This window comes from Pinus tabuliformis, chromosome Q (assembly GCF_031772625.1).
Source record: "Pinus tabuliformis cultivar Carrire ecotype Pingquan chromosome Q, CPIR1, whole genome shotgun sequence".
NCBI classification, from domain to species: Eukaryota; Viridiplantae; Streptophyta; class Pinopsida; order Pinales; family Pinaceae; genus Pinus; species Pinus tabuliformis.
In genome coordinates, this window is record NC_142296.1 from 467,072,876 (window position 1) to 467,084,133 (window position 11,258).

Sequence of the window (11,258 nt, forward strand, 5' to 3'; positions counted from 1 at the left end):
CTGTATGAACATGTGATGTAGTGAATATGGATTTGCATATTAAATTCATAGAGTGAACGCATAGAAAATCATAAAATTATAACTACAGTGATTTGAAAAGAAAATTCACACACATAGTTTGCAAGTCAAAACAATGACTGTAATGCCCTTCAATAATAATCTTCACAACTTGTGTAAATGTTAGTGCTCTGGGATTCATTACATTCATAAAATATATACAATATGCATTGGATCCTATACCAATATTAAAAATCCCAAATCAAAGGGAGAGCCAAAGGCTCTTTATATATCAGATGTTGCCCTATATTGGATCATAGCCATAACCATCTCTTGTTGTAAAAGGATGCATCGCTTGTTATATATGATTTTTATTCTTATTGACCTTGATATCATCCTCTTAATTCATTGTATCAACATCTCCAAACATCAACCTATTAATGAAGCCCCCTAGTACATATTTCATTAAGTTTGGAATTACGAAGTGGAACTAGAATTTAAAACTTTGAAAAAATGAAAATTTTCGAAATAATAAATTATTAAAATATGCAATTCGCATAATTATATCCACATTTATTTGTTATAAAATTATAATAATAAAAATATTAAAAATCAAATTTACATAAATTTGAAACCTCTTTCAAATCTTGAACTTTGACTCTTATATTATTTTATTATTACTATTTATAATTTGTAGTAAAGATAAATTGATTAAAGTTTATTTCATAAATAGATTAGCTAAAAAATTCCTTATTTATTTAAAAAAATTAACATTAATATTATATATTTTTTTTTCTCTGTAAAAGCTATCTAAGTAATATATTATATGTACAAAAAGATTACAAGCATCATGTCATTCCTTCCAGAGCCAAAAGAATAGCCCTGGGCCTGCAGACTGTAAACCTTATAGCTCCCTCGCAGGGGCAGCTTCTTCCAAAACCAAACTGAGATGTCCAAGAAAACAAAAAACCCACACAGGGGCGACAAAGAGCTAAACTTTCATGACAGTGAACTAGACATATGAATGCCCACGCAGGGGCTATCAGCAGAAATATTTTGACTTGTATAACTGACAGGTGTCAACGTGACTGAGTTACAGATGTCAGCTATGCAATTCAAATTGCCAGTGATGAGGCAAAGCCAAAGACATGACCACAAACTCAGAGTTAAGCAGGACCAAGAGACAGGAGGCGAATGCCAAAAGACCGAAACAGAGGAAGCATTAACCAGAGGATCAAAAGACAAAATCCAGACGTTACCCGCCATGGCTTCAACGAGCTGAAGATTGCTGGATGGAGGCGAAGTGTGCATCTGCCGCTTCAGCCAGGTTCGGATCCTCCACGACATAAGCCCACCCGTCGCCTTCCTCGCGCCCTTCCCACATTTTCCGCCAAGTGTCTTCGTCAACATCTGGAGGAGGTGGCCCCACCGGAGGGAAGCGGTCTTGCCGACTCGTCTCCTCCAAGCTTCCAACAACAGACGTTGGTTGCGCTTCAGCAGCATTCTTTTCCACGGACGATTGTTCCTTTCCAAGACTGATCTCCCTGCCCATGTCTTCCAGTAGTTTTTCCTGCGGGTTCTGGAGATGCTCCTCATCTGGAAGTTTTGTGAACATGATGGAGATATGGGCGTTAACGCCTTCATAATCCTCTGTTCTCGGCAAGGTGAAAACCACAGAACCAAAAGCTGGGAGCTTCGTCTTCCCTTCACAAGATCCCCCAACCTCCACATATTGTCGAATGGGAAGCGGGGTTGCTCTAGCTCTCCGGTGGCAGTAACAGCAGCAACAATGATGGTGCTCATTTGCTGCAGGTGGTCTTGAGGATGATCCTCTGGATGGACCTCGTCTACATGGCTGCCGTTCGCGAAGTTTTGCCATTGTAAGTCTAAAGCTGCCTCTGTGTCTTCGATGTTGAATCTGGAATTGGTAGCCGCAACAGTTTCCTCCCAATTCACTCTCAAATGCCCGGCTTTCCCCTTGTCTTCCTTCGCTCGTTGGCCAACAATTCCGCTGCCAGACTCGATGCTGCAAGGCACCAAATTGCTCTCTCTTCCCCACCCAGCAACCAGAATGGCCGCAAGGACAATTCTCCAGGCTGCAGGGGAATGAACCCGAACTTGGCCAGAGCTTGCTATGCTTCCACGACCGCCAACTTTCCTCAGGCCAGAATGCCTTGATCGAGCCATGAAACTTGTAATATTCTCCCCTAAATTCTCGTTGCAGGTGCACAATAAATCTGCCCTGCTCCTCCATCTACCCCGTCTCTTCTGCATTGAATGCCTTCTCCACTTGGGGTGGCTTAATGGCCATATGACGGCCTTCATTGGGGAGCTTATGGGTTTACACGGGGCAGCCCATGCACTGCATGTGGCATGCCTGTACGTCTGGCTTCGACACCCGCATCCGGGGTTTCATTATCCCTGAGAATGAGAGTCTCACAGTTCTGCTGGAGTTGATTGTTGGGGATAATGTTCAGATTTCCTTCAAGGAGGGGCTGGTTTGAGGCTACCCCTATATTAGCTAGAAGATCGGCTACCTTATTGCCATCTCTCTTAGTATGATGAAAAGAGATGGCATTGTAGCTGCTTATTTCCTCAGCCATGTGGCTAAGCCTAGCCTCCAATCTCTAGCTATTGGCTACCTTCCTGGCTTGTGACCCGTTTTGAATACGAATAGCCATATTTATGAGAATTTGGGAATCTCCTTCTACAATCAACGGTTGAAGATTGTGTCGTCTAGCTGTAAGTAACCCTTGCCACATACCTTCCATTTCAGCAGAGTTGTTGGTGTCCCACCCTAGGTTGCCAAAGTAAATCTGTTGTAGGATTCCTTGGTGATCCCTGATGATTCCGCCAAATCCTGCAGTGCCCGGATTACCTTTTGAGGCCCCATCAAAGTTTAGCTTGTATGAGTGCATAGGTGGGGCTTCCCATCTTCCTTCTTCCTTGCCTTTGCAGTTTGTTGTCTGCTGAGGGGCTGATTGCCGTAGCATTTGCAGTCCCCAGTTGCTTAAGATGTTTTTCTCATTGTCTTCAGTGGGGAAATCCTGTTGAGTCCAAGTTTTTAGTAACATGGTTTCTTGAATGTTGGCATGAACTCTGTTCCAGATGTCCTCCTTACTCAAACTGATGTTTTTGAATATGCGCCTATTCCTTTCCTTCCAAATGTTCCATAGTAGAATACCTGGAATTATATTCCATAGGTGGTTGAGCAGCCCATTGTTGTAGGGGCTTTTCGGCCACTGCCGAATGGTTTTTATTATGCTTCCCGCCTCTCTGCATCGTCTTTGACTCCTGAACTCCACCTTTTCCCAAATTTGAGTTGCTAACGTACAAGTATCCAATAGATGCTGCAGGGTTTCTTCATTCTGATGGCAATTGTGGCATAACGAAGGTCCTTGGAAGCTGCGCTTCTGCAGTTTGTCCCATGTAAGAATCTTTTTCTGTCCTACCATCCAGAGGAAGTGAGATATTTTGGGCCACGTCTTGAAGCTCCATATTCTAGCCCATAGAGGATCCGGGTTGGTGGTGGTGCCTTCTAAAAGGTTATAGGCCTCAGAAGTGGAGTAAGAACCTTTGGGAAGATAGCCCCATCTAAGTATGTCCTCCCCATTATTGTACCTGATGCTCCTCTTTTTTAATTCATTATGAAGAGCTACTGCTTCCTGGGTGTTGCTGGCATTAGTTATATGATTACTCGATTGCCATTTTCTGAAGCTCGTGCCCGAGTCCGGACTCCAAAATTGATAAACTTTATCTTGCTGCTGCTCTTGTTGTCCCGGAATTAAAGTAGCTGGAAGAACCGCTGAGAGTTTAGGGAGCTGATTCCAAGCGTCGCTCCAGAATCTGGCACTATGTCCATTTCTTATTTCCCAGAAGCTGTGTTTCTGAACCAGCTGATGATGGAGAGATGCCGCATTCCAAATGAGTGAGCCTGTGCTGGAAGGAGTAAATCTAATAAGCTCTGTTTGAGGCATGCTGTTGGTGTATTTGCCTATCCAAAGTTTGGCCCACGGTTTGTCCGGGTTTGTCAACCATTGCCACCAAATTTTGGCAGTCATGATAAACATTAATATTATATATTAATTACTATAATTAATCTAATTATAACTTGATATTCTATTATTATAATTAACCAATTTCATTATAATTTGATATTATAATTTTCATTATAATTTGATATCATAACTACTATGTGTACATTGAACTACTAGTATAATGAACTACTATACCATGAGGCTACCACGATATTAGAGTGACCTATCTAAATCTATTTAATGACATAATACGCATGTATTTGTTACGAGAACAAATTTAATTGTTTCTATAATAATATTGTTTGCATTGAATACTATAAAAAGTTCACACCATTTTAGAGTAAATAAGAGAAAACATTTTATGAATAAGTTGAGGTTTAATTTGGTAATGAAATATAATTTATTTCTATTATTTTATTTATATTATTGTATTGAAATTTAAGTTGATTGAGGTTTATTTCATAATTAATAAATCAATGTATGAGAATTTTTTACCCATAAATTCGGGTAAAGACATTGATGTTAATAATATTATAGTATTTTTAGTAGCCATTTTAATTATAATATGATACAGTAACCAGACATTGACGTTAATAATATTATAGTATTTTTATAACCATTTTAATTATAATATGATAGAGTGACAACGGTGTTTGTGTTGCGTTACTATACTATTAGGGAGTTAGCACCATTTTATAGTTTGACCAGAAACACTATTTTAGAATATTAAGCGTAGATTTATCATTTTGATGATCCAATTCAATTACAAAGAATAGTAACAATATAATAGTATGATTTTGAAGATAATCATAAATGTGGGTTTGAAACATCTATCATCAAATTATCATGACTGCAATAGATCCGAAAAAATATTTGAAACATAATAATATAACTTAAATACTTACAAATTACAAATTCAAAAAAAAAAAAAACCCATTAAAATAGCTATTGCAGGTGTTTAATATTTATTTATAAAATATTTAAACGTATTATACTGAAATGAACCATTAGTATTCCACTCAAACATCGATTCCTTATATTATTTTTATTATAATTATTAAATGCAATCTTCATTTTGATTTCGATCATGAATAATAGATTGCGTAAGAAATTTATTACGTATAAATTTATTTAATCACATATTAATATTGTCTCTTATTATTAGTAGTTATTTTAATGATGGACACTAATTAACTATGGTGTCTTTGTTGAATATAATTTATAATCACATATTAATATTGGCTCTGTTATTATTATTAACTATTTCAGTTATTGACACTAATTAACTACTGTGTCTTTGTTGAGTATAACTTATTAAGTACAAGGCACTTATTAAGTACAAGGCTAACATTATGTTAGATTGATTTATATCAAAGCTATTTGATGGCATAATATTATGTCTATTATTTTATATATATATATATATATAGTATTTTTTTTGAGTATAAAAGAAAATATCTTATGTCTAATATCATTTAATTATGAAAGTCAAATTATTATGAATTAGAATGCAATGGAGTAGTACATTTTTATATAAGGGGGAAAATTAATTTAGCTATTACAAGTTAATATTTGAATGTATTATATTTGAAAAAAATGTTTGTTAGTCGTGTCAATACAATTTCAATACACGAAATCTAGAATATGTTTATTTATTATTTTTTCTTAGTTCGATATGTGGGGCTACTATGGAATTTGAACTGACGACCTAAAATCAAAAAGTTTCTTCATATTACACCTAATCAACATCTATTCAAAGCATCATAGGCTAAATTTTAAAAATATTTTTTATGTGCATTATTGGATTTTATTATATGCATGTTTAATATAGTGAGAAGTTATGTTGAAACGTTGGAAAGGTAAATATTCAATGATGCCATGTAATTCATATAAAGTATCAGTACATGAACACATAGATGTTGAACTAATTTTCATATACATACTAAACAATATCAAACTCATCAAAAAAACAAATGAAGAGAATATTTGACATACAACAATGATTGACATTTTTTTCTTCATGATATGGTAATTGATCCTCCAAAGAAAGAAATTACAATCATGAATCATCACCATCTAATATCATGGTATTCACTTAAGTATATTAGGTACAACTTTTACAAAACATTTATTTAACATGTTCTTTTCACAAATTTCTTTCTTTCCTAACCATGCACAAAATATGGTATTAATTGGAAGATACCTAAGTTTTGCGTCATACATTTTTGCTAGCTAATATTATTCTAAAAGTTTTCCCTCATATTTTCTTCAACTAGTTTTTCACAAATCAACTTTAATATGAATAAAATACTAGTTTTCCACAAATTACTTTAATATGAATAATGTCATTTTCATCACCCTATAAGATATATAAAGTGGCCTTTTCCATCCAAATAATCTCCCCTTCATCCTCATTTCTTGATCTAATGACCAACATCTTTCCTTTCTCAAGTCGATCATAAGATTGAATTTTGACTTTGAATTGCACTTGGGTCCAACATATATTGGTCCATCAATCACATTATTAGAATCCCCTTACATATACTTAAGACTACATGGAGCACGATATGGTCAACATCAACAATATTCATTTTCTTAGTAGAAATCCTTAGAAGATGAATTACTTCGATCCATTATTGTGTGATATAACAAATTTACTTACTTATGAGAATTATGACCCGGAAATGAGAACTCTAGCCCTTACAATGTATAGTTTTCCATCAAAAACACGAAAATAAACCTATAAATCAAAATTGGTGCTATGAATAGCACCATGTTTTTAGGAATAAAATTACAGCATTTTTTTAGTGTGGCCTTAAAAGCTGATAAATATTTATATCATTAATAAAAAAAAAACCTTAAGAATCAATGCCCAAATCAAAAAATAGTTCTACAAAGAGTAATTATTTTCCTCATTTGTGGTTGAATTATAGTTCATTTGAAATTTTAGACTTAGCAAATGGTACCATCGCAACTAAAACTAAAAATCAACTATCAAATTGAAAAGAATTGTTACCTGTAACACTTATTTTCTTTGAACTTAACATTTTTCAAAGATAAGCCTTAATAATTTGTATAATTGCAATAAAATCATTAGTGCTCCCTTTTCAATGGAGGATTAAAATTGCAACATTTTTTACACTATGGTACATAAATTCTTAATTGGTGTAAAAATAATAATAAAGAAACCCTAAAATATTTTTTTCACTTTTATTAAAAGTATCATACTAATTACATTGAATGAAACAAATTATTTCCCAGAGTTATTATTGAATTGACGATATTAAAAAAAATGATCTAATTTGTTATATTATTCATAACTAAAACATATAATCTAACGAACATATAAATGGTTCATAACTTCATGTAAGATCATATGTAAGTTAAAACATTCATTTTGAGTTACCATGAAAACATCATATTGATAAAAAATATAAAAAATATTTTACACAATTAATTAAATCTACTCATAGATTATTCCACACCATTAGAATTGACATCATCTTCAAATGAATGATCGGATGAAGATATGGATGACCTATATTATTCTCTCTGATCAACAAGTGCGCCATTTGAGGTTACATGTATGCCTAATATTCCACATGTCATAAGACTTCTAGATCTGTCACTACACTTAGTAGACTACCATATTGCTGTTATTTCGTATGGTAGAAATCTCTTGATAATCTCTATGGTCCTAGAGTGAAGAGTTATTTTCTTTGTCAAATTAAATTAATAAACAAGTATGTCAATATCCTCTAACTTTAAGAGGTAAATGTGATGGTGATTTATATCTTGAATCTCTCTTTTTCTCTTTCTGTTGACTTATTTCTCAACTACCATAGATACCATTAAATGTGTATGTATCTATTTCATATCATACTCCAATTTCTATAACATCTTCATTGTAATTAATGACCTTTATAATGTTGGAAAACTATAATTGTTAACCATGCGGATCTCCATCTTCTAACATTGCAATCATACAACCCTCCTTAATACCCTATATAGAACCCCATTAAATGCCTTCCATTACTTCATGTTGTGCATGTAATATTGTAAAACCAATATACATTTATGTTTCCTTTACTTGTGAATACATAATAACACCTTTAGATTGTTGTTCCTCAACAATGTTTTTTTTACTCATATTCATTTGGCATATTTTGTGTCCGAGTAAATGGATTCTTCAAAAATCTATCCCCACTTCTTGACCTTGAAATTATACCACCGTGATTGGTGAAAAAAGGCACCCAACAAACATAATCAACAACATCAAATTATTTGTATATATCTTTAATATATATTTTTTTATTTTTCCAAGCACTCAAAACAATATGAATGTTTATTATGCCTTCATGAATTATGTATTTCAAGAACTATTTTCAATAAGAATAAATTTCGCACAAATATTGGACCATTTGTAATGAACTTCAAAATTGCTAAACTTTATGATGATCCCATTCTACACTAGTTGAATACTTATTTCCTAATATAAATATTTTTGAATCAAATTTTTGATATATTATTGATTTTGGAAGCTAATGACATCAAGTTATTTAATGCACATTTCTTCATCATGCAATCCTACCATAAATATTCACATGTCAACAATTTCTTCCTACATGTGTAAAATAGGCTCTGGAATGTATTATTTCTTACATTCAATCAAGATCACAATGTTCTTCCTCTTCAATGTTACTGGAAAATGGATGAACATTCGATCATTATGGTTATTAGGTTTCCCAACAATAAGGAAATGAAATTTTATCTTTTGAAATATTCCAAGTTCAATAAGCATGCTTATTTATCCAAAGATAATTTATTTTTTGTTTTCATAGTTAGTGTTGTTTGGATGTAAATACAAAACTTCAAACCTGATTACCAGAACAATGAATGATGGTGCTTATATTTGCATCACTATGAATGTTTAAAGTTTTTAAGTAAACCCTTAGACATATTTTTCCATTAAAAACCATACAACCAAGCATGTGAAACTAAATAAAATTATCCTCCAATAAATATTTTTGTATACAAAAAAAATGTAGTGGAATTGTTTTATTCTAGTTTGTACCATCAATTATCAAACCTAAATATTTATTTCGAGCATCATATTACTTCTTTTGATGCTAATGAAAATTTTTCCTTTCACTTGGTTGTTGATTATGACGCTCTTGAAGTGATTTGACAATGGAATTTGCATATAACATAAAACAAAAATATTGAATATATGTTTTCATAGTTGATAACTATCTAATTATAACAAATAATTTTGTAAAAACATACATTTTTCTACCCCTTTATATTTATCCCTTTTTTATTTAAGAGAAGCACATGTAATCCAAACACCTATCCTTGACTTCTTAGGGATACAAAAATTCTTGAATTCTTTATTCCATATTCTTTTATTCTTTATTCCATATTCTTGTGGAAGATTCACCATGTAATAAAATTTCTATTTCCTTCAACACCTTTAGCATGTTGTTTACCCAAGTTTTATATTTTCCACCTCAACGATTTTTTTTGATATGCATTATATCTCTATTTGGCACACATTCTCCATGTTTGGAAAATAAGTCATGCATCCATGACAATGTATTGTTTGTTAATAGTCCATTTTCTCATTTATGATGTGCTTTTGAATGAAATGTAGGATGTTTTTCAAATCTTATTTGGATTCTTGATATATGAAGATTTTTAATTCAGTGAATTTCTTTGAAATCATTTCTACATATTAATCCCAATGTGACAATCATAACCTATCTTTGTACATATCATGCACCCAAATAAATATGAATTTTGCATTCTTTTATCCGTTGAAAAATACATCTTCCTTTTCTCCAAAAAATACATGAATTTTATACCTTTCAAGAAATTTGTTTGAAAACATTCACTTTAAATCAAATAAATAATGGTACTTGATCTCATGAGAAATTATTTCTTAGCCCTTTATCACTAGAATGATTTGGATTGATATAAAAAGTATAATACTAGCCCCAAATACAATACTTTTTTGCAGTCTCGATCATTTCATTTACCCTCTATACAGAATTCACTCATCACTAGGAGGAATGTTATATTCACAATAATCGTACTCTTAATAGTAAAGAGATCCAATAAAAGAATTCCAATCATCTTAAATTTCTACATATGGATTACTTAGAATGTGATCTTCATTGCTAGTCCTATCGTAAACTTCACTAATAATCCCACTAATGAGTTGAATATGAAACTCAAGAGAAAAATGGATACCATCTTCACAACTTACATTAGATCTCCCTTGAAATCATTTCCTTAAACGAAAATAATAATCACTCTTAACATTATCAATTCCATTAAATTGTTCTCTAAGGGGAATGTGTTGATTATTGATTACCAACAAAATCATCGTTAGCTCCTTTACAATTTTCACTTGAATGAAAAGCATCATCATTGCCACTAGTGCCTTTAAATTACCTACTCATAAGAAAGTGTTTCCCTCATCATAATCATATTTATTATTTTTCAAATCATCTTCATCTTCATCATTGTCATAAATACCTTTAAAATAATCTCTTAGAGGAAAATATTCGTTACCCTAATAAGTGCATTTAAAATCCTCATTTAGGGTAAATTCTAAAGGTAACAAGGAAATTATAACACCGGTGTTGACCTAGAGGATGGTATTATCAAAACAATGTAAAATACCATTCAAAATCAAATGAGGAAGAACAACCTAGATGATGGGGGACTACATATTTTAGTTGAATGTGAAGTAGTTTTAAGGGATGAATCTTTTGAGATATTTGAAATGGGCCTGACCATAAATGTTGGAATTTTGAGATTTTCTCTTTTCAACCTCAATGCTTTGTCCCACTTTAGAATTGAATCACCAATGTTGAAATCATTATTATGAACTATTTTTTTTTCAAAATAGGTTTTAATGATATATTGATGTAAATTATTTTTTTCTTGACTATCTCTCTATTCTTCCAATTTTAGTAAAGTTTCAAGTGATATTTACATTGTTGGGTAGGTATCCTCTCTAAAATTTTGATCAAGTTGCAAAGTTGGTAGAAAAACATTACATGGGAGAATTGCTTACTTTCCATAGACAAGAAAAATTGATGAGTTAACAATACTACTTTGGGAGTAATAAAATCTACCAAAAAAAGGATTGGAAAGATATTTATGCAAATTTGATTAATTTTCATCAATAGTATTTTTTAATATTTTATTGAGATT